The 22,917-nt window shown below is 42.4% G+C and overlaps 14 non-coding genes across 14 annotated transcripts; 10 read left to right on the top strand and 4 right to left on the bottom strand.

The window, feature by feature from the left end:
• Nucleotides 1-2,670: 2,670 nt before the first annotated feature.
• trnaq-cug (transfer RNA glutamine (anticodon CUG)) lies at nt 2,671-2,742 on the bottom strand. Its single transcript has one exon. It is a non-coding gene; the product is annotated as a tRNA-Gln (tRNA).
• Nucleotides 2,743-3,797: 1,055 nt separating this feature from the next.
• Nucleotides 3,798-3,868, top strand: trnag-gcc (transfer RNA glycine (anticodon GCC)). The gene has a single exon. It is a non-coding gene; the product is annotated as a tRNA-Gly (tRNA).
• Nucleotides 3,869-4,282: 414 nt separating this feature from the next.
• Nucleotides 4,283-4,356, top strand: trnan-guu (transfer RNA asparagine (anticodon GUU)). Its single transcript has one exon. It is a non-coding gene; the product is annotated as a tRNA-Asn (tRNA).
• Nucleotides 4,357-6,249: 1,893 nt separating this feature from the next.
• On the top strand, nt 6,250-6,323 carry trnan-guu (transfer RNA asparagine (anticodon GUU)). The gene has a single exon. It is a non-coding gene; the product is annotated as a tRNA-Asn (tRNA).
• Nucleotides 6,324-6,893: 570 nt separating this feature from the next.
• On the top strand, nt 6,894-6,965 carry trnae-uuc (transfer RNA glutamic acid (anticodon UUC)). Its single transcript has one exon. It is a non-coding gene; the product is annotated as a tRNA-Glu (tRNA).
• A 420-nt stretch (nt 6,966-7,385) lies between these two features.
• On the top strand, nt 7,386-7,458 carry trnav-cac (transfer RNA valine (anticodon CAC)). The gene has a single exon. It is a non-coding gene; the product is annotated as a tRNA-Val (tRNA).
• Nucleotides 7,459-8,741: 1,283 nt separating this feature from the next.
• Nucleotides 8,742-8,813, top strand: trnae-uuc (transfer RNA glutamic acid (anticodon UUC)). The gene has a single exon. It is a non-coding gene; the product is annotated as a tRNA-Glu (tRNA).
• Nucleotides 8,814-9,235: 422 nt separating this feature from the next.
• trnav-aac (transfer RNA valine (anticodon AAC)) lies at nt 9,236-9,308 on the top strand. The gene has a single exon. It is a non-coding gene; the product is annotated as a tRNA-Val (tRNA).
• Nucleotides 9,309-11,965: 2,657 nt separating this feature from the next.
• On the top strand, nt 11,966-12,037 carry trnae-cuc (transfer RNA glutamic acid (anticodon CUC)). The gene has a single exon. It is a non-coding gene; the product is annotated as a tRNA-Glu (tRNA).
• Nucleotides 12,038-13,286: 1,249 nt separating this feature from the next.
• Nucleotides 13,287-13,359, bottom strand: trnaf-gaa (transfer RNA phenylalanine (anticodon GAA)). The gene has a single exon. It is a non-coding gene; the product is annotated as a tRNA-Phe (tRNA).
• A 770-nt stretch (nt 13,360-14,129) lies between these two features.
• On the bottom strand, nt 14,130-14,211 carry trnal-aag (transfer RNA leucine (anticodon AAG)). The gene has a single exon. It is a non-coding gene; the product is annotated as a tRNA-Leu (tRNA).
• A 5,131-nt stretch (nt 14,212-19,342) lies between these two features.
• trnaq-uug (transfer RNA glutamine (anticodon UUG)) lies at nt 19,343-19,414 on the bottom strand. Its single transcript has one exon. It is a non-coding gene; the product is annotated as a tRNA-Gln (tRNA).
• Nucleotides 19,415-20,434: 1,020 nt separating this feature from the next.
• On the top strand, nt 20,435-20,505 carry trnag-gcc (transfer RNA glycine (anticodon GCC)). The gene has a single exon. It is a non-coding gene; the product is annotated as a tRNA-Gly (tRNA).
• Nucleotides 20,506-20,935: 430 nt separating this feature from the next.
• Nucleotides 20,936-21,010, top strand: trnan-guu (transfer RNA asparagine (anticodon GUU)). Its single transcript has one exon. It is a non-coding gene; the product is annotated as a tRNA-Asn (tRNA).
• Nucleotides 21,011-22,917: the final 1,907 nt, after the last annotated feature.

The following is a 22,917-nucleotide window of genomic DNA, read 5'->3' as shown; positions in this document are numbered from 1 at the left end:
TTGTTCACAGTTGGCGAGGGGACAATGTTAAATAGACAGTTTAGTCAGATTGGATAACCATTTGGATTTACAAAAGTGTTGCCAGGGCTGGAGAATTGTGGTGATGAGGAAAGACTGGATTGGCAAGGTTTGTTTTCCTCAGAGCAGAGGAGGCTGAGGGAGACTGAACTGAGGTGTCCAAAATTATGAGGGAGCCAAGACAGGGTGGATAGAAAAGGCCTGTTTCCCCTGAGCAGAGAGAGGTAACTTATTGTGGGTGGGTGGGGATGGGGGAGGTAGGAGGGGGGTTAGTGGGGGCTGCACAGATATAAAGTGATTGGTGGAAGGATTAGAGGGGGCATTAGGCAAAGAGTTCTCATTCAAGGGATGGTGGGTGTCTGGAATTTGCTGCCTAAACTGATGGTTCAGAAATCTCTCGGCTCACTTGCCTCGCACACAGATCTATGGCTGAAATGATGGAACCTGTAGAAAGGGGGGCTAGGGGCTGGATCGCTGAAAACTGGGGTTATAGTGAAGAGCTAGTCTTTATTTCCCAAGCTGGTGAAGATATGATGGGCTGGATGGCCTCTTTCTGTGCCACAACCTTTCCCCTGCTTTCTGTTAGCCCTATTGATGGGCAGAATGGAGGAGTGAGCTGGTTTTTAATTAGTAACAAGAGCAGGAATGACGGAAAATGTTGATGCGAAGCTGATTTTTTTTTACTGATTTCCAGCCCTCCCCTCATCAAAGTGAGCTAGAAATCATCACCCCCCCCCCCCCCAACCCCCCACCTGTCCTGTGCTCCCTCCAAATACACTTGCCTGAGTGGCAGCACATTAGCACAGTGGTTAGCACTGCAGCCTCCTAGTGCCAAGGACCCGTGTTCAATTCCAGCCTCGGGTCACTGTCTGTGTGGGGTTTTCATGTTCCTCCCATATAGAGTCATAGAGGTTTACAGCATGGAAACAGGCCCTTCAGCCCAACTGCTGTGGAGAGACTCTTCCCACTCAGAAAGGACAGTAGGACTAGGGGGCACAGCCTCAAGATAAAGTGGGGGGGGGCGGCGGTTTAGAACGGAATTGAGGAAGAACTTCTTCACTCAAAGGGTGGTGAATCTCTGGAATTCTCTGCCCGTTGAAGTGGTGGAGGCTGCCTCGCTAAATATTTTTAAGACACGGGTTGATGGGTTTTTGATAAGCGAGGGGATTAAGGGTTATGGGGAGAGGGCGGGAATGTGGAACTGAGACACGACAGATCAGCCATGATCTTATTGAATGGCGGGGCAGGCTCGAAGGGCTAGATGGCCTACTCCTGCTCCTATTTCTTATGTTCTTATGTTCTTATGTAAATATAGAGCTACAGAGTCTGAAGCTCAGTTTTGGGTAAAGAAAAAAGGCAGTACAAAGAACAAAGAAAATTACAGCACAGGGACATGCCCTTCGGCCCTTCAAACCTTCACTGACCATGCTGCCCGACTTAACTATAACCCCCTATCCTTCCGAGACCATATCCCTCTATTCCCATCCGATTCATGTACTCGTCAGCTGACTTAAAAGTCACAACAGCATCCGTTTCTACTATGTCTCCCCAGCAGCGAGTTCCAGGAACCCACTACTCTCTATGCGAAAAATCCTGCATGTCCATCCCCTTTAAACCTTGCCCCTCGCACCTTAAAGCATGCCTTCATCGGCCGGGCCATTTTGTTGCTGAACATTACCTGAATCTCGATGTGAAACCAATCGTATCTTCGCTGTGGCCTCGGCTTCAAATGCTTTGTGTCAAATAAGAAATGATAAATTGTTTGATGCATTGCCAGGAAAGAAACTTCCCTATTTTGACTCCTGCACATATCAGCAATCATCAAGTCTACAAGACAATTTAATCGGTTTAGGTGCTGACTAACATAGTGAATCAACATCTGAAACATGCTTGGGTGAGGGAAGTCTGTATGATTTCAGTTTGGTGCTGAATATTGTCAGAATCTCGCTGTTACAGTCATATTATCTTTGCACTGAACTCAGCTTGAAATGCTTTCTCCAAAGTCAGAAATGCTGAATATTATGAAAAATTTCACAAAATTGTGTAAATTCTCTAAGACATGTTGAATTTTGCCCAAAATGTATTTGAGGTTAGCATTTATTTAATATCCTAATCTTATTAAATGTTTTTTTTCGAAATAAATAACTTAAAATAGTCGGTTACTGTTCATTAGCAATTTCCTAACATTACTTTCTCCAGACAAGCTGAAAATATGCTTGCTAGCATTTTTCTGAATAAGGATAAAGCTATTAAATACCTTTTTCATCGAAAGTAACAAGGAATTTAAGACCACCTTTTAAAGGTTTGTACTGAGCCAACCAGGAGTCGAACCTAGAAACTTCTGACCTGTAGCCAGACGCGTTATCCATTGCGCCACTGGCCCACATGGGAAAGTGGGATGGTTGTTACATATTAGCTCGACGTTTCGAAAGTTTCAGGCAGAAACATTGTCAAAAAGTTTGCGTTAACTTGTGAGGAAAAGGTCCATTGTTCAGATTGTCTTTATTCATTTCCTATCATCCCGCATTGCCCTTGAATTGAGTAACAGCAGTTGATCGGGCTGGCAAATTCTCCTCTCGATTCGGACTTGGTGATAAACTTAAACCAAATGCTCGACAGTCAACCCATCATCTGTATTTGCAAATTAAAACAAGGTTCTACCGAGATTTGAACTCAGATCGCTGGATTCAGAGTCCAGAGTGCTCACCATTACACCACAGAACCCAACACATGGGCACAACCTGAAAATCGTGAATCTATACTTGTGCCAATTTGAACAGAGAGAAATATCAGTCCCGTTGCACAATTATTCATATTTATATTTCCCTTGCTGGTTCCTCCTGTAAAAGCGAGTAGGCTACTTTCCACTGCATTAAATTTCACTGTAACTGACCACATTCAAACACCAATGTTTGCATCGAACTGACATAAACCTTACTGCAGTAAATCCACTGAACAACATCAGCTTATCACAGCTCTGCTTTCATCACACTGGAAGCCAATGTGAAAAATATAAACAATTTCAAACCTTAACAGACAGGAAGGAGTGTGTGAGTGCGGACAATTGGCGCTGTGCACATTCCTGTAATCAGTACCTGGGAGAATCAGGCAGATGGGATCCTGGTGGTCTCGTGGTTAGGATTCATTGCTTTCAGATGTCGCAGACTGGCCTCGATATATGAAGATTTAATGCATTTTTTAACGTAAGAGTAAAAAGCTTTGCGGTTTTCCTTTATCCGACTTGCCAAGGACTTCTCATGCCCCCTACTAGCTCTCCTAAGCCCTATTTTTTTAACTCATTCCGAGCTTACTTGTAACCCTATACAGGTGCCATCAAGTCTTGAAAGTGGAAGTTTGGCCTGGTGTCGCACTGGGTACCAGCTTTGAAGAAATGAAGCAACTTAAAGCATTTGCAGAATGGCATGATGTGTATTGTCGTGATATGAGTTGAGTGTAAGAGGCAGTGTGCAAATGATTTGAACACGTTTTGAGCGTGTTTGGACTGATGTGGAGAAAGCAGAGGCATATTTGGGAGAATGAGGCTGTGTGAGAAGGGGACTGTTGCAGAGTGTTTGTGTTTTGGAGGAAGGGTGAAAGTTTGAGATGCGGTTGTGAATGAAAGGAAGGTGTTGAACAGCACGAGAGGCTTGTGCGATGTTGCGTGTGAGATTTGAGTGAGAGCATTTGTGGGCATTTGGGAAATGAGAGGACAAAGTAAGAAAACTACAATGCTGCTGAGTGTGAAGAGAGAGCATGTGGGGATAGTAGTAGCAAGCGCAGCATTGGTGGTTCAGTGGGAGAATTCTCGCCTGCCACGCGGGAGGCCCGGGTTCGATTCCCGGCCAATGCAAAGCTTCTTCTTTCTCCGTTCACTCTGTATATTGAAGCGAATCTCCTGCCAAAATTGGGGGAAAGCAAGGGAAATATTAATTCATGGAAGTAAATCCTGAGGGAAATGGATCACAATATTCGGAAGGTGGTGCAGTTGTGAATGGTGTTAATGATGATTGAGTGGAAAGTATTGGAAATTTGGGCTACTGGTGGTTAGTTCCCTTCCTGCCTGTGATAAGAGACATGGATGTATTTTACCTGCCCGTTCACAGGAGAAACACTCGACAGCAGTGCTGCAGGATCAAGAGAACTAAAGAGACTTGTATAGAATTGTAAACAGTGCGGTCATGTTGCAGTTCTGGAACAGGTTTTCAGAAATAGAATTGTGGTCATTGACACACTAGTTTAGAATATATTTAACTGCTGTGTCTCAGTCTCTGTGGCGCAATTGGTCAGCGCGTTCGGCTGTTAACCGAAAGGTTGGTGGTTCGAGACCACCCAGGGACGGAATTTTGCTATTTTTCTCACTATCAGCATTCACGGGTAAACAGTTGCCTGCTTCAACTCATTGAAAAGTCTGGAACTACGAGAGAGAATTTGGCAGTGTACAAGCGGAGACATTGTATATACCTCTGATTCTGTGTGTGCCCTTGTATCTTTCGAGTTACGAGGATCTCAAAATGTCTGCGCCTGAATCTTGGTGTATCTGAATCTAGTGTGCCCCTGCATCTATATGTGTCCCTGAATCTGTGTATGCCCCCTTGTATCTCTGTGGGCTCCAATACCTGTGTGTGTGTGTGTGTGTGTGTGTGTGTGTGTGTGAGAGTGTGTGTGTGAGTGTGTGTGTGTGTGTGTGTGTGTGTGTGTGTGAGTGTGTGTGTGTGTGAGTGTGTGTGTGTGTGTGTGTGTGAGTGTGTGTCTGTGTGTGTGTGTCTGTGTGTGTGTGTGTGTGCGTGTGTCCCTGTAAATGTCTGATTCTTTGTGCCTTTTTTAAGACTAAACCGTGAAAATGTCTGATAAACGAATTGCAGAGGGCAGCAATGTTTACCCACTAAGATTCTGAATTTGATTAACGTCTGATAACTGCATCGAATGTACAGTTTGAAGTTTCAAATCATCCCAACTTCAATCTCCAGACATTATCTCCCAATGGGAAATGAAGAACACGATTTATCTGCGGTGCCTGGTTATAAAAAGGGCGAATACGTCAGCCGAGATCCTTCTATAAGCTCCAATCTCGGACAATATCGTTCAATATTTATATTTCAGTTACCGGTTCGCAGACTCACAAGCACAGCGCCTGCAGTCTCTGTGGTCCGCCAGCAGATGGCGGTGATGTATCATTTTTATCACAAGGTTAGTGCAGCAGGTTTGAGGAGATATTTGAGGACAATTTATTTCCCTGTTTCCATGGAAAGGGAACAATCAGTAAAGCAATGGCATTAATATCTCTGTCAGTAAGATTCACAGGGAAATCTGGCCGAAGGATAGTGAATTTAATACTTGCCTTCATATTTACCTTCCGGCTAGTGAACATGTCGATTACCAGCTAATTATTGCATAACCTTACATTTTAGTGATTTAAAGATTTGTCCATTTTATCATCCAGACATTATCAAATAATATTTCCTCATAATTGGACACATGTCTCTTTTTCGCTGGATTTTCCATTCCTCGCCCCTCATTTTTTTCCTTAGTCCGTTCAGAAATCCAGCCGAACCCTGCCTCTATAATATGTTCTGTGTATATGTAAATATAGTTCCTTGTTATAATTTTTAACTTCAGCACAATTCGAGCCCTAACTCACTCTGATCTATAACACAATTTCATCCACACAATTATATTGCACTTTTTAGTTAATATCCATCTATTCTTCTCACTCGCTCTTTGTTCGATTCCATCTATTAGACACATTTTATAGAAAAACAATTAGTGAGAAAGTGTCTGCTTTATTAGTGATACACGGGTGTGTTCAGTAGTGCATGACATAGAGCCGAGCACAATAATATCTGAGATGGAGCCTAATGTAACGTAAGTGAACTCTTGACTAAGTAATAATAGTCCAGAGACGATGACTTGTAGCATTTATCATGGCATGTCTATATGTATTAATAAATGAAGCGGCATGTAATGTAGTGTACACAGTTGCAAAGTCTATTGCAATAATGATTCAAATGAGTCAAACGCAGTATATAAAGAGACATGGCCTAGTGCATTACTGTACAAGACTGCACCAAATGTGTGATTGTAGTGAACACTGCCATGAACAGTCATAAATGAGACAAGGTTAATTGTAGCCCTGATAGAAGCAAAGCCCAGTGCATGAATAAAAAAATTAAACTTCAGATTGCGTGATCATTGGTCCCAAACTGGTTTAGAATATACTTAGCGGCTGTCTCAGTCTCTGTGGCGCAATTGGTCAGCGCGTTCGGCTGTTAACCGAAAGGTTGGTGGTTCGAGACCACCCAGGGACGGAATTTTACTATTTCCTCACCATCAGCATTCACGGGTAAACAGTTGCCTGTTGGCAATGGGTCCGTGGGTGCCAATAAAAAATAGCTGTGAATTGTTTCCGGCTGTACTGTTATCTGGTATTACCAACATTATTTAATGACGATTGACTTCAAACATATTACATATAACATATAACATTATATATACATATACACATATATATATCTGTACACCATTACATATATATATCATTATATATATAAATGCTTCCATTATACTTTTAAACATATAAAAAAATTGAAAAATGAGCTTGTGGCTGAGCATTTGTTCCAATTCCATATTCCTGCTTCCATTCATTCCTGGATAGATCATAAATCTGTCAAACCCAAACTGAAATGTGTTCAATGATGGAACATCAGAACCCTCTGGAGTAGAGAATTCCCAAGATTCACGAGCCTTTGAGTGAAGCAATTTCTCCACATCTCAGTCCGAAATCATCAGCTCCTTATCCTGAGATTGTGTCCCCGTGTAGAAATAAAACAAAAGGCAGGTGGCGCATGGATAAATTAATATGTTAAAATTAGTTAGCTTCCCTGGTGGTCCAGTGGTTAGGATTCGGCGTTTTCACCGCCGCGGCCCGGGTTCGATTCCCGGTTAGGGAATGTAGATTTTTTGCTGTACAACAATCCTGCGTTACTTCCCAGTCTGTACCAGTTCTGTCGGAATCAGCATCAGAGAGATTTCCTCTTTAGTATCTGAATTGGAAATGTCAGATTTAAAGAACAAAGAAAAAAGGGAGCGACAGGTTACAAAGAGCTGATGATACAAATGCTGAGATTATTCGAAGAAAGATGAAAATGATGCATTAATGAATGGGTAAAAATCATTGATCCCTTAGATATTTGCGAGACGAACGCTTTTAAATGTTGATGTTGGGGATAAGTTGTACAATCAGATTGAAAGTAACGGTTATCTTCCTGAATTCAGTGACATGGGCTCTCAGTCTAACCATCGGAACCTGCAGCAACACAGCCTAGTTGAACATTGCAGACAGGCTGATTTGCTCCGTTAGTTTTCCAGTTGTTTCTGTAGTGTAGTGGTTATCACGTTCGCCTCACACGCGAAAGGTCCCCGGTTTAAAACCGGGCAGAAACAATCATTAAGCTTGCTTACGGCGGGGAAGGGAAATTATTTGGTTTCAGTTTGTTGCTGCACATTATCCGAAACTCAGTGTTAAAGACATGTTATCATTTCTCTGATTTCATCCTGAAATACTTTCTGTGAAATAAGTTGCACTGACGGGGAAGTTCGATTTTGACACCGAGCATTTATTCGCATCTCGTTCAGTCTCCAACAGAATTTAATGGGTTTATAGGTGCAGACGAATATGGTTATTCACCATCAGAAATTTCTGATAGTAGTGTGTGCTCAAACAGTCAGATACAAGTAATACTGTAAGTGAACTAGAGGAAAAGGCGCACATTTCACAGAAGAATCACATGACGAAAACGACACTGCACACACTCCTGCATTCAATCTTACAAAAGCAGTAAGTATCAAAATTTAAATCCATTTCGTTCGCGTTGGGATTCGAACCCACACCTCCACGGAGACTGGAGCCTTAGACCGCTCGGCCATACAACCACATTGACACGTGTCAGAATCATATTATTTAATGGAAATGTTACTGAAATTCGTTTAAAGAAATGGAGTTGGGAAAGGCCATCGGGAGGATTGAGCCTGATCCTTCTCTGAATCAGGTCAGCCTGAACTGTGTAACAAACAGAAATCATCTCACTTTAGAAACACAATGAGCTGCACTGAAGGGACACCATCATTTAAACTGTCCTTAAGCTCGTCGTTTCTTAATTTCCTGTTGCTCTGTTTTTTGAAGGGAAGTAGTGGGGGCGTGGAGATGGCCTTCGCGTGATATTCGTCTCCATCGAGTATACACTGAAGGCTCTGAAGAAGATGTCTCAGCTTCTGAACTCTGGGGACTTACTGGGGGTGGGAGAACACTCTGACTGCCGGGTCCCGGAGTAACAAGGTAACACTGAGCTGGTGATGGCGGAACCCGGGTGTTCCAATGGTGCAACGCCATCGTTTTCACCACCATGGGCTCGATGACAAATGTCAAGTGTGGAAATAAGCAGAGTGCGGTTTTTCTTAATGAGAAACCTGCCTATTGTGTGACGGAAGAGAACGAAGAGAAAGGCTAAAATGACGATGATCCGCTGATTGGGAAAGTCACTGCCAGCTTCCCTGTTGGATCAGTGGTTTGGATTCTGCACTGTGGCCACAAGTTGATATCACTTGTGTGTGATATAAACATGACAATGTGAAGGAGAAACTTGTATTTGGTGAATAAAAAGACAGAAACAAAACAAAAGGCAGGTGGTTCATGGATAAATTAATATTTTATAGAGCATTCACCAGTTTCCCTGGTGGTCTAGTGGTTAGGATTCGGTGCTTTCACCGCCGCGGCCCGGGTTCGATTCCCGGTCAGGGAATGTAGATTTATTGCTGTACAACAATCCTGCGTTACTTCCAGGTCTGCACCAGTTCTGGCGGAATCAGTATCAGGGAGATTTCCTCTTTAGTATCTGAATTGGAAATGTTACATTTAAAGGACAAAGAAAAAAGGGAGCGACAGGTTACGAAGCGCTGATGATACAAAATGCGGATGTTTATTGGAAGAAAGATGAAAAAGATGCATTAATGCATGGGCAGAAATCATTGCTCTCTTAGATATTTGCCAGACGAACGCTTTTAAATGTTGATGTTGGGGATAAGTTGTACAATCAGATTGAAAGTAACGGTTATCTTCCTGAATTCAGTGACATGGGCTCTCAGTCTGACCATCGGAACCTGCAGCAACACAGCCTAGTTGAACATTGCAGACAGGCAGATTCGCTATGTTACACTATCAGCTGTTTCTGTAGTGTAGTGGTTATCACGTTCGCCTAACACGCGAAAGGTCCCTGGTTCGAAACCGGGCAGAAACAGTCAATAAATTTTCTCGTGTGGTGGAAGAGAAAATTGTTTGATTTCAGTTTGTTGCTCAACATGAACCGAAGTTCGATGTTAAACACGTTACCGTTGATCTGATATCACCCTCAAATACTTTCTGTGAAATTATAAACACGTTATTTTGACGAAAAGACAGGGAAGTTCGATTTTGACACCGAGCATTTATCCGCATCTCGTTCAGTCTACAACAGAATTTAATGGGTTTATAGGTGCAGATTAATATGGTTAATCACCATCTGAAATATCTGATAGTAGTGTGCGCTCAAAAAGACAGATACAAGTGATATTGTAAGTGTACTAGGGGAAATGGCACACATTTCACAGAAGAATTTTTTTAAAATCGTTTTTCATCACTAAGAAACAGGAAAAACCGCTCAGACAGATGAGGGAATCGAGACTCAGTGCGGATCTACTGAACTTTCCTGTAACGGACCGAATTTATGTGCCTGAATGTTTCAATCCCATAATAAAAATGGTGATCAGTCCCTTTGCCTCCCGTTGAATTTCTCCCTGTGGTAAGAGACGTGGATTTATTTTACCTGCCCGTTCATAGGAGAAAGGGAATAACCAACACACTACAGCAGTGCTGCGGGATCAACGGAACTAAAGAGACTTGTATAGAGTTGTAAACAGTGCTGTCATGCTGCAGTTCTGGAATAGGATGCCAGAAATAGAATTGTGGTCATTGACCCACGACTTTAGCATACACTGTCTCAGTCTTTGTGGCGCAATTGGTTAGAGCGTTTGGCTATTAACCGCCCAAAGGTTGGTGGTTTGAGAACCACGCAGGGACGCAATTTCACTACTTTCTCACCATCAGCACTCACAACGAACAGTTGGCTCTTGGCAATGGGTCCGTGGGTGCCCATAAAAAATAGCTGTCAATTGTTCCCGGCAGTGCTGTTATCTGGTGTTAGCAGCATTATTTAATGATGATTGATTTCTATCGCATCACATGTGACAGAGCCCGCGCCGCCATCTTAACAAAGCATTTTTCCTACACCTCTCTTGACCCGTGTCTATGCTTATGGTACCCCCATTGGAAACCAAATTCAGGGGAGAATTATTTAGGGGCAATTTGTTACTCCAATCAGCCTAACAGCACATCTTTGGGGTGTGGGAGGAAACTGGAGAACCCAGAGAAAACCCACGCAAGCACAGGGAGAATGCAAACTCCCACAGACACTGGCCCAAATCCATGTATCTGCACAGCTAGCAGTGATAGTCACTGAGCTGTTGTGTTGCCCATCTGCTGGTCCAGTTTTAAGCACAAACTTCGACGCGAAGTATTAGGCCACTCTCGAAACATCCAAGAGCAGCCCACACACGACCCACCGTGTTCATGCCCCTCGTTAGACAACAAGGTGGGCCGATACACCTGCGGAGTAAAAGAGACAAAACATCAACACATGTAGCATTAGATTTCCAGTAATGTCCCGAGGCTCTGACCCTCATTTAAAACCGTCCCCTGTAACCCTCCATCCGTGTTTCACTCATGTTCCTATCTAAGTAAACCTTAAACAAGTCCAGCGTGCCTGCCTCCACCACCTTACTTGGTAGTGCATTCCATATCCCCACGACCCTCTGTGTGAGAAACCTCCCTCTAATATCCAAAACTGTACTTCTCCCCCCTCACCCTTAGCTCGCGACCCCTCGTGATATTTGTCTCCAATCTAGGAAAAAGCCTGCCTCTGTTTACTCTATCTATACCCTTCATTATTTTATACACCTCTATCAGACCCGCCCCCCCCCCCCCTTAATCTCCGTCTTTCTAAGGAAAACAGCCCCAGTTTACCCAATCTTTCCTCATAACTCAGTCCTTCCAAACCAGGCATCATCCTGGTAAACCTCCTCTGCATTCTCTCCAGGGTCTCCACGTCCTTCCGGTAGTAAGGTGACCAGAACTGGACACAGTACTCCAAATGCTGTCTAACCAACATTCTGTACAACTGTAGCATTAGACACCAGCTCTTATACTCTATACCCCTTTCTATAAAGGTTAGCATTCTGTAAGCTTTCTTTGCCACTTTCTCCACCTGTGTTTCCACCTTCAGAGACTTGTGCACTTGCACTCCCAGGTCCCTCTGCATTTTTATACTCTTAATTGGTCTACCCTTTATCATGTAACTCCCCTCTACATTATTCCTTCCAAAATGCATCACCGCGCATTTATCAGGATTAAATTCCATCTGTCATCTATCTGCCCAATATACTAGCCTATCTATATCCTGCTGTGTCACCTGATAATCCTCCTCGCTATCCGCCAATTCTGCCATCTTTGTGCCATCTGCAAACACTTATGACTTAACGACTTGTCCCCGTTACCCTCCGTGATGAAAGCCTGCCGTGTGTTACCTTCCAAGTTTCACAGGAGCCACAGTGATGAGGTTGGTGGGTTTTGGAAATTGAAAGTGCCGCATAAGCAGTTTGCGGGACTATTTCACCTCACTGCCCATTTCCTGTTCCAGCTAACATGAATCACTGCTTTCATTGGCTGAAACAGTCATTTGTGTGTGAAATAAACGTTACAATGTGAAAGATAAACTTGCATTTGGTGAATAAGAAGTCCGAAATACAATAAAAAGCAGGTGATTCATGGATAAATGAACATTTTAAAGAGCTTATACTAGCTTCCCTGGTGGTCTAGTGGTTAGGATTCGGCGCTCTCACCACCGCGGCCCGGGTTCGATTCCCGGTTAGGGAATGTGGATTTGTTGCTGTACAACAGTCCTGCGTTACTTCCCGGTCTGCAACTATCAGAATCAATATTCGGCAGATTTCCTTGTTTGCGTCTAAATTGGAAAAGTCACATGTAAAGAACCAAAAAAGAAAATAAGAGAGAGGGCTGATGACACAAAATGCTGATACGGGTTAAAATCTGGCTGTTAATGGGGGAAAGTTTGTTGTTTCTACCGACACAAATATCTCGCAGATCTGGGTCCAAATCTCAGATTCAATGATCAGAAAACATTTACTTAAATGAAATAGTAAACTCTCCCACCTCCAGTGAAGTGGAGGCAGTTTTCACTCAGAAACCAGTAACTGAGTTTAACAATGTGGGAAGGAGAAAGACTCAGTTTGAGAGGTGACATTGCGGGAGGAATGGAGAGCTGGAGTTCACCCAGAAAAGCAGCAAAGTTTAAAATCAATGGTGTCCAACGTTGAATGGTCCATTAACGGTGATAATTTAATGTTATTCAGCAGAATCACCACAGGATGGTTTATCACAGATTGATGCTAAAACTTTGAATGGAGTGAACTGCAGTAACATTGAATGCAGTAGAAAGGGCAGCACGGTAGCACAGTGATTAGCACTGATGTCTCACAGCGCCAGGGACTCAGGTCCTCGGGTCACCGTCTGTGCAGAGTTTGCACGTTCTCCCCGTGCCTCCGTGGGTTTCCTCCGGGTGTTCCCGTTTCCGATTCAAAGATGCGTGTTTTAGTTTGATTGGCCATGCTAAATTGATTCTAGTGTCAGAGGGATTAGAAAGATAAATATGTGGGTTTACGAGGAATAGGGCGTGGGTGGGATTGTTGTGGGTGCGGACTCGATGGGCCGAATGACCTCCTTCTGGAGGAATCGAAAGAGGTAATGCAAATATACATTGTTTTGGATGAAAGTAAATGTATTTTCACTGCCATGTAAAAGCGGACCTGACATCTGCACTGAAATGTGATGAGGTTGGAAAAACTCAGGACGTTACATGGCATGTGTGCATCAGGAAACAAAGATAAACCTTCACCTCCATCACCTTTCATTAACATTGGGAATGTTTAGAAATAGAGGAAGTTTTTTAAAAAGCGAAATCCAACAAGGTGGAAATATAACAACATCTGGCAGGGTGGAAATTGCGATGGGTATTTGGTCTGTTGCAGCTTGTATGAACTGATGTTTGAAGACAGTGCGAGACAAAATGCAGTGCAATTTGCAGAGAAAACCAGCAATGGGATCCTGCCGAAACCCGGGATTGAACCAGGGACCTTTAGATCTTCAGTCTAACGCTCTCCCAATTGAGCTATTTCGGCTGTCTGGTAAAGTGGAAGCTTCCGTCTCCCAAATATCTAAGAGAGCAATGATTTCTGCCCATTCGTTTACGCATCATTTTCAGGTGTTGATCTGATTTGCTTTAAACGTCATGAATTTTTTTTTCTCGAACATATTATTACAAAACTTTAATGCAGTGGGAAACATCATTATTCATTTTGACAGGAGGAACCAGCAGAGGCAATGTAATATCAATTACTGTGGGCAAAAGATGGGCTTCTGGAGCCAGTCTAGTTGTTTCTCCAGTAAACCGGGTCTGCTTGCCCTGAGGTCATCACCGTGTTTCTGGAGTGTGGTGGTTATCACAAGGTCCGGGTTAATTCTGTAAATATCTGGTTAGAACGAGGAATGATGGGAAGTGTACAGCTTTAGTTAAAAAATGCAAGTCCATCATCTTAATTCTTGATCAGTTAATAGAGTCTCACTGTTTGTAATCCTGTTATTTATATCATGGTGTGGAGACGCCAGTGTTGGATTGAAATGGGTACAGAAAGCATTCTCACAACACCAGGTTAAAGTGAAACAGAATAATTTGAATTACGAGCTTTTGGAGCGCTGCTCCTTCATCAGGGTGTTTAACTCGGCAGTCAGAAATTTACTGTGTGTGTGCTCTCGAAAGGGGCCACTTGCACACACTGCTTTACTCCAGCAAATTGTTCAGTTGGTAATGTTTCTGTTCGTTGTTCTTGACGAAAACGACACAGTACACATTTCTGCATCCAATCTGTGAGACCAAAACTCAAATTCACTGTGGCAGCGGTGGGATTCGAACCCACGCCTCCGAAGAGACTGGAGCCTTAATCCAACGCCTTAGGCCGCTCGGCCACGCTACCACGTGAAACGCTGTCACAATAATGTTATTTGATGATAACGTTACTGAAATTCATTAAACGCAATGGAGCTTGGAAAGGCCATCAGGAGGATTGAGCCTGCTCCTTCACTGATTCAGGTAAGTCTGAACTGAGTAACAAACAGAAATCATCTCACCTCAGAAACACAATGAGCTGCACACAGTAACATGCAGTGAACGGCCGGCATAGTTTAAACTGTCCTTAAACATGTCTCTTCCCAATTTCCTGCCAGGAACGACAAGAGAACCTTCTGTTGAATTTGCTCAGAGTCTGCACTTCAGGACATGAGGCGAAATTATGCTTTATATGTTCATCCAGGTAACAACCCACATGTGTTTTCAGAGGTTCGATGGGATCAATAAATTTTCAATTTCAGATCAATGACCTGAACAGCAGGGAAAGAGTCAAACTCTAACCACCAGGCCAGCAGCTTACAGCGTGTTTTAGAATTTAGTTTATCCACGCTTCTTTTGTTACTTTAATTTTTACACCAGACCACTTTTATCACAAACAGATTTCTCCCGCAAAATGGCAGCTTCTGATTCAACCATGATGTGTTCATCCAATGGAAACACTACATGAACACTGCAGGGCAATAACCTCTTTCGCTTCTGACAGTTCGAAACTGAACAGAACTATTTCCAAATGCTTTTCAATGCAGAATGAGGGAAAAGTTTAATTATTCAGTGTGAATATAAACGGTGAAATCTTACACATTTTACCTTGCAACAACATCTCAATCGTTAGTACTTTGCAGTCTATCACTGTCCTTCTCTTTCTGTATCTGTTCTTGAACTGTTAAACATGTGAAATTTCCAGCTCTGATAGAATCCTGCAAACCTCACTCAGGTGACTGTAGTAGATCTGCTTTCGATCGGAGAGTAAATCAGATTATTATTAATGGTTTGCTGAGATCAACTAATCTTATTTTCCTCAGCGGGAATTGAAACCAGGCATCAGTGGGGAAGTGCTGAACACAAACCACTGGACTACCAGGGAAACCAGTGAACAGTAGTTTCCAAACTGACTTAACACAAATCCCTTTGCTTCTTATTTTCATTTAGATCTTTTTTTTTCACTTCTGACACTTTTCATTTTCAACATGTCCTGTTTGGATGGAACATTATTGCCTCGTTCAGCCAATGACAACACGGATTGAGCTGGGCCATGGAATTGATAGTGAGGTGAAATGGTCTCACAAGCTGATGAAGTTTAGAAGTGAGGGGGGAACCTGATCGAGTTTTATACAATTCTAAATGGATTGATAAATAAAGATAGACCCAAAGTTTCTTCTTATAGGGCAATCTACAACAAGAGGTCATATGGATATTTTGAGGGTCGGTAGATTTAAAACTGAGATGAGGATGGACTATGGCCTGGAAACCTTAGTAGTTAGTAAAATTAATATTTCAAAGTTTCTGGCGAGAGACCACATTTTGCAACTTTATGAATGGGGAGATTCAATGTTTAGACACAGAAAAGGGCGGCACAATCGCACAAAGTTTAGCACTGCTGTTTCACAGCTCCAGAGTCCTGGGTTCGATTCCTAGCTCTGGTCACTGTCTATGTGGAGTTTGCACATTCTCCTCGTGTCTGTTTGGGTTTCCTCCAGGTACTCCAGTTTCTTCCCACAGATGTGTGGGTTAGGTTGATTGGCCATGCTAAATTGTCCCTTAGTGCCCAGGGATGCACAGGTTAGAAGGATTAATGGGTATACAATGCAGGGATATGGGGGTCGGACCTGGGTGGGATTGTATTCGGTGCAGTCTTGAAAGGCTTTTTTTCTGCACTGTAGGGCTCTATGATTCTATAAAAAGGTACTTAACTGGACTCAGGATCATGTGCCTATTCTGTTTTAGGAATGTGTCGGTGGGAATGTTCGCTATGACTTCACAATGAGTGTCCTTTGTTGCACAGCAACAAGGAAGCGAGTTCAGCCAAGATGGAATCAACATCCAAATTAAATGGACGAATGTGATATCATTATGCAGTGAAGAAAGATGCGATTGGCACAGAAACTTGTCAAGAATTATTATTGTTGTATGTCTTCTGAGTGTAATTGATTTTAAATTAATATGAGGCGGGAATGATGGGTAAGAAAATATATAATTGATCTGTTATTGATTGTACATGTTAGATTCATTGGAAAGGTTCTGCTGCTCTATTCCAGGACGACTTAACCCTTTTGGTGATCGCCGAACATTTTTAGTTTTGTGTGTTTTGCTTTTGATTTCAACAAGTGTTACATCCTTATACAGAGATATCTGTCTCGTGAGTTTTATATTCTCTGTAGTTAAATACAGTATTAGTCATCACAAATTATCCCACAACATTTAGTAATAATTTGGAATTTTGGAATCAATGATGTGCACTTGTGAAATACACCTCAGCCTCTTGGATTCACCTCACATTTTGCATCTCTGTTTTGTATGTGTCCTCTATCTAGCTTGTAGTTTGCCTGCCTTGGAATTATTTAATCGGAGGACATACAGAGAGATTCACTCTGTCAGCCCACGTTGCAGCAACACTGATAGTGTTTATAAGGCACAGTGTAAAGGAAACTATCTTCTGCCTACAATATCCTGCATCGGCATCTGATGAAGCAGAGCCTTTGCTGTTTAGAATTACCTGAAACTCGTCAGTGACTGACCAGTTTATGAATGAAGTCACCGAGGTCTCCTCCTTCTTCACTCATTCTGTCTCTGGATGTTATCCTAAAAAGGCAGGGATGAAGGTGTCTTTACATAGATGGGTCACTGGGTGGCGCAGTGGCTCTTTCACTGAACGGCCTTTAGTTCAACCACATTCCACACATGACTGCGGGAACATGCCTGTCCGGGAAAGGGGGAACCCTATAATAGGGAAAATGGAGCCGAGTGGATGGGTTTCGGAGAACGGAATTAAGCCAAGGCAGAGACAGTTTTTTTTTAATTTAAAATTTAATTAAAAATTCAGAGAATATTTTACAGTGAAATTATATTTTAAAGTTAGAAAAGTGAACGTAGCGATCGAGCTTCACATTGAGAACAGAACAAATGCACAGGGAATCCGTCAATATTTGTACATCTGTTACATACACCACAAAGAGAATACAGACCTTAATAGAAAGGAATTAACAGATGTGAATAAGGAATGAGAAAAGTTACTTATGTATACATGAAATTTAAACTACGGGAAAACTATTAACCACAGTTGCATTATAACAAAAAGCAAGTCTTGTATTTTTCACACTAGAAACTGAAATAACGTCTACGATTGTCTCAGTTACAGATTCAGAATGATAAACTGAGAGAATAGAATAACCGAGGGCAGATATTGCACTTGAGTCACAGAGAGATCTTGATAATCAGCCCAGAGTCAAAAAATTTAACCCATCACTTGATCTGTAAAATAAAGACACAACAATAAAGCAGATGTTCCTGACTTGGGACATTAATATTGGAGTTTTTAATCATGAAATGTTATCATTGGCTGAACACGCCATGGTTGAATCAGAATCTGTCATTTTGCAGGAGAAAGCTATTTCTGTGTAAGTGGCCTGGTGTGAAAACTAAACTAACAAATACAGCGCGGATAAAGTAAATTCTAAAACATGCTGGTGGGTAAGCTGGTGGTTAGAGTTTGTATTTTTCGCTGCTGTTTAGATTTCAGGTCTGAAATTGAAGATTTATTGCTCTCATCCAAACTCTGAAAACAAATGTGAGTTATTACCTGGATGAACATATAAAACATAATTTTGCCTCGAGTCCTGGAGTGCAGATCCTGAGCAAATTCAACTGGAGGTTCTCTTGTCATTTCTGACAGGAAATTGGGAAGAGACGAGCTTAAGGACAGTTTAAACGATGTCGGTCCTTTCCAGCATGTTACTGTGTGCAGCTCATTGTGTTTCTGAAGTGAGATGATTTCTGTTTGTTACTCAGTTCAGACAGGAATGCGCACAGTGAGAATTATCCACTGTCACAATCTCCTTCCAGCCTTGAGCACGGAGTTAAGCTTTGAAGTGTTTGATGTTTTGCTACAGTAATTCAGGGTTTTGTTGCGACCACATTTGTGTGCAGTTTGGAGTTCCAGGAGCCCACTACTCTCTGTGTAAAAATCTGTCATGTACATCCCCTTTAAACCTTGCCCCTCGCATCTTAAAGCATGCCTTCATCGGCCGGGGCATTTTGTTGCTGAACATTATCTGAATCTCGATGTTACACCCATAGTATCTTCGCTCTGGCCTCGGCCTCAAATGCTTTGTGTCAAATAAGAAATGATAAATTGTTTGATGCATTGCCAGGAAAGAAACGTTCCTATTTTGACTCCTGCACATATCAGCAATCATCCAGTCTTCAAGACAATTGAATAGGTTTAGGTGCAGACTAACATAGTTAATCAACATCTGAAACATGCTAGAGTGAGGGAAGTCTGTATGATTTCAGTTTGGTGCTGAATATTATCTCGATGTTACATTCATATTATCTTTGCACTGACCTCAGCTTGAAATGCTTTCTCCAAAATCAGAAATGCTGAATTTTATAAAAAATTTTACAAAATAGTGTAAATCCTCTAAGCCATGTTGAATTCTGTCCAAGATGTATTTGAGTTTAGCATTTATTTAATGTCCTCATCTTATTAAATGATTTTTTTCGCGGAAAAAAAGTTAAAATAGTCGGTTGTTGTTCATTAGCAATTTCCTAACATTACTTTCTCCAGGGACGCTGAAAATATGCTTGCCAGCATTTCTCTGAATAAGTATAAAGCTATTAAATACCTTTTTTATCGAAAGTAACAAGGAATTTGTGAACACCTTTTGAAGGATTGTACTGAGCCAACCAGGAATTTTTTCATCTGTCGTCAGCCGCGTTATCTATTGCGCCACTGGCACACATGGAAAAGTGGGACAGTAGTTACATATTAGCTCGACATTCCGAAAGTTGCAGGCACAAGAATTGTCGAAAAGTTTGCATTTACTTGTGAGGAAAAGGTCCATTATTGAGATTGTCTGTATTCATTTACTATCATCCCTAATTGCCCTTGAATTGAGTAACAGCAGGAATTAGGAATTGGTGATAAATTTAAACGGAACACCCTTCAGCCAATCCATCATCTGTATTTGCAAATTAAAACAAGGTTCCACCGAGATTTGAACTCGGATCGCTGGATTCAAAGTCCAGAGTGCTCACCATTACACCACGGAACCCAACACATGGTCAGCACCTGCAAATCGTGGATCAATACTTGTGCCAGTTTGAAATGTCAGTCCCGTGGCAGATTTGTATTTCTCTTCCTGGTTCCTCCTGTAACAATGAGTAGGCTACCTTCCACTGCATTAAATTTCACTGCAACTGACCACACCAATGTTTGCATCGAACTGACATAAACCTTACTGCAGTAAATCTACTGAACAACATCAGCTTATCACAGCTCTGCTTTCATCACACTGGAAGCCAATGTGAAAAATATAAACAATTTCAAATCTTAACAGACAGGAAGGAGTGTGTGAGTGCGGACAATTGGCGCTGTGCAGATTCCTGTAATCAGTATCTGGGAGAATCAGGTAGATGGGATGCTGGTGGTCTCGTGGTTAGGATTCAGCGCTTTCAGATGTCACAGACTGGCTTCGATATATGAAGATTTAATGCATTTTTTAACGTAAGAGTAAAAAGCTTTGGGGTTTTCCTTTATCTGACTTGCCAAGGACTTCTCATGCCCCCTACTAGCTCTCCTAAGCCCTATTTTTCAACTCATTCCGAGCTAACTTGTAACCCTATATAGGTGCCATCAAGTGTTGAAAGTGGAAGTTTGGCCTGGTGTCGCACTGGGTACCAGCTTTGAAGAAATGTAGCAACTTAAAGCTTTTGCAGAATGGCATGGTGCGTATTGTAGTGATATGAGTTGAGTGTAAGAGACAGTGTGCAAACGATTTGAATACGTTTTAAGCGTGTTTAGACTGATGTGGAGAAAGCAGAGGCATATTTGGGAGAATGAGGCTTTGTGAGAGGGGGATTGTTGCAGAGTGCTTGTGTTTTGGAGGAAGGTTGAAAGTTTGAGGTGAGGTTGTGAATGAAAGGAAGGTGTGGAACAGCATGAGAGGCTTGTGCGATGTTGCGTGTGAGAGCATTTGTGGGCATTTGGGGAACGAAAGGACAAAGTAAGGAAATTACAATGCTGCTGAGTGTGAAGGAAGAGGGAGCATGTGGGAGTGGCGTTAGCAAGAGCAGCATTGGTGGTTCAGTGGTAGCATTCTCGCCTGCCACGCGGGAGGCCCGGGTTCGATTCCCGGCCAATGCAAAGCTTCTTCTTTCTCCGTTCACTCGGTACATTGAAGTGAATCTCCTGTCAAAATTGGGGGAAAGCAAGGGAAATATTAAGTCTTGGAACTAAATCCTGAGGGAAATGGATCACAATATTCGGAAGGAGGTGCAGTTGTGAATGGTGTTATTGATGATCGAGTGGAAAGTATTGGATCGTTGGGCTACTGGTGGTTAGTTCCCTTCCCTCCGGTTGAATTCCTGCCTGTGATAAGAGAGATGGGTTCATTTTACCTGCCCGTTCATCGGAGAAAAACACTACGGCAGTGCTGCAGGATCAACGGAACTAAAGAGACTTGTATAGAATTGTAAACAGTGCGGTCATGCTGCAGTTCTGGAACAGGTTTTCAGAAATAGAATTGTGGTCACTGACACACTAGTTTAGAATATATTTAACTGCTGTTATCTCAATCTCTGTGGCGCAATTGGTCAGCGCATTCGGCTGTTAACTGAAATGGTTGGTGGTTCGAGACCACCCAGGGACGGTTTTTTGCTATTTTTCTCACCATCAGCATTCACGGGTAAACAATTGCCTGCTTCAACTCATTGAAAAGTTTTGAACTACGAGATATAATTTGGTAGTGTACAAGCTGAGACATTGTATATACCTCTGATTCTGTGCGTTCCCTTGCATCTTTCGAGTTACGAGGATCTCTATATGTCTGCGCCTGAATCTTGGTGTATCTGAATCTAGTGTGCCCCTACATCTATATGTGTCCCTGAATCTGTGTATGCCCCCCTGTTTCTCTGTAGACTCCAATACGTGTGTGTGTGTGTGTGTGTGTGTGTGTGTGTGTGTGTGTGTGTGTCTCCCTGTAAATGTCTGATTCGTTGTGCCTTTTTTATGACTAAACCGTGAAAATGTCTGACAAACGAATTGCAGAGGGCAGCAATGTTTACCCACTAAGATTCTGAATTTGATTACCGTCTGATAACTGCTTCGAATGTACAATTTGAAATTTGAAATAATCCCAACTTCAATCTCCAGACATTATCTCCCAATGGGAAATGAAGAACACGATTTATCTGCGGTGTCTGGTTATAAAAAGGGCGAATACGCCAGCCGAGAGCCTTCTATAAACTCCAATCTCGGACAATATCGTTCAATATTCATATTTCAGTAACCGGTTCGCAGACTCACAAGCACCAGCGCCTGCAGTTACAGTGGCCCGCCAGCAGATGGTGGTGTTGTATCACTTTAATCACGCGGTTAGTGCAGCAGGTTTGAGGAATAATTATTTCCCTGTTTCCATGGAAAGGGAACAATTAGTTATGCAATGGCGTTAATATCTCTGTGAATAACATTCACAGGGAAATCTGGCCAAGGATAGCGAATTTAATACTTGCCTTCCGGCGAGTGAACATGTCGATTACAAGCTAATTATCGTGTAACCTTGCATTTTAGTGATTTAAAGATTTGTCTATTCTCTCATCCAGACATTATCAAATAATATTTCATTATAATTGGACACATATCTACTTTTCGCTGGATTTTCTATTCCTTGGCGCTCATTTTTTTTCCTTCGTCCGTTTAGAAATCCAGCCGAACCCTGCCTCAAAAAAGACAGTAGGACTAGGGGGCACAGCCTCAAGATAAAGGGGGGGCGGTTTAGAACGGAGTTGAGGAGGAACTTCTTCACTCAAAGGGTGGTGAATCTCTGGAATTCTCTGCCCGTTGAAGTGGTGGAGGCTGCCTCGCTAAATATTTTTAAGAAGCGGGTTGATGGGTTTTTGATAAGAGAAGGGATTGAGGGTTATGGGGAGAGGGCGGGAAAGTGGAACTGAGCCACGACAGATCAGCCATGATCTTATTGAATGGCGGGGCAGGCTCGAAGGGCTAGATGGCCTACTCCTGCTCCTATTTCTTATGTTCTTATGTTCTTATATTGTGTTCTGTGTATATTTAAAATGTTGTTGCTTGTTATAATGTTTAATTCAGCACAATTCAGGCTCTAACTCACTCTGATCTATAACACACACTGTAAATTGCATGAGAGTCTCAAAATGACAAACTGTGCACTGATTTGAGTTATTAGCTCATTGTACCAATCTCACTGTCGAATGCTGACACGGGATTTTATTATGTGTAACCGCAGACAATCCAATTTTCTGTTCCGAGCTGCAATCTGACTCTGAATGTAACTCAATGGGAGTTTGGGGCTAGTATTTCATGGACATTATCATCTCAGTATCCATCAGAATTTCCCATGTCCTCCGCACCGCCCCCCACCCCACTCCACGCCCCCAACGCCTCCCTCCCCCGCAACATCCACCCCCCCATAAACGCCCCCACCCCACCCCCGGCCGCAGACCAACACCATTTATTAATCTCGATTCCACGTCTTCAGTTCACCATCATTAGTTTTAATGGTGACATTTATCAATGAGTTGG

The sequence above is a fragment of the Carcharhinus amblyrhynchos genome, unplaced genomic scaffold, assembly GCF_965287045.1.
Source record: "Carcharhinus amblyrhynchos unplaced genomic scaffold, sCarAmb.v2.hapA scaffold_38, whole genome shotgun sequence".
Taxonomy (NCBI): Eukaryota; Metazoa; Chordata; class Chondrichthyes; order Carcharhiniformes; family Carcharhinidae; genus Carcharhinus; species Carcharhinus amblyrhynchos.
Note: the sequence above shows the minus strand (reverse complement) of the source record. Positions and strands in the feature narration are given on the sequence as shown.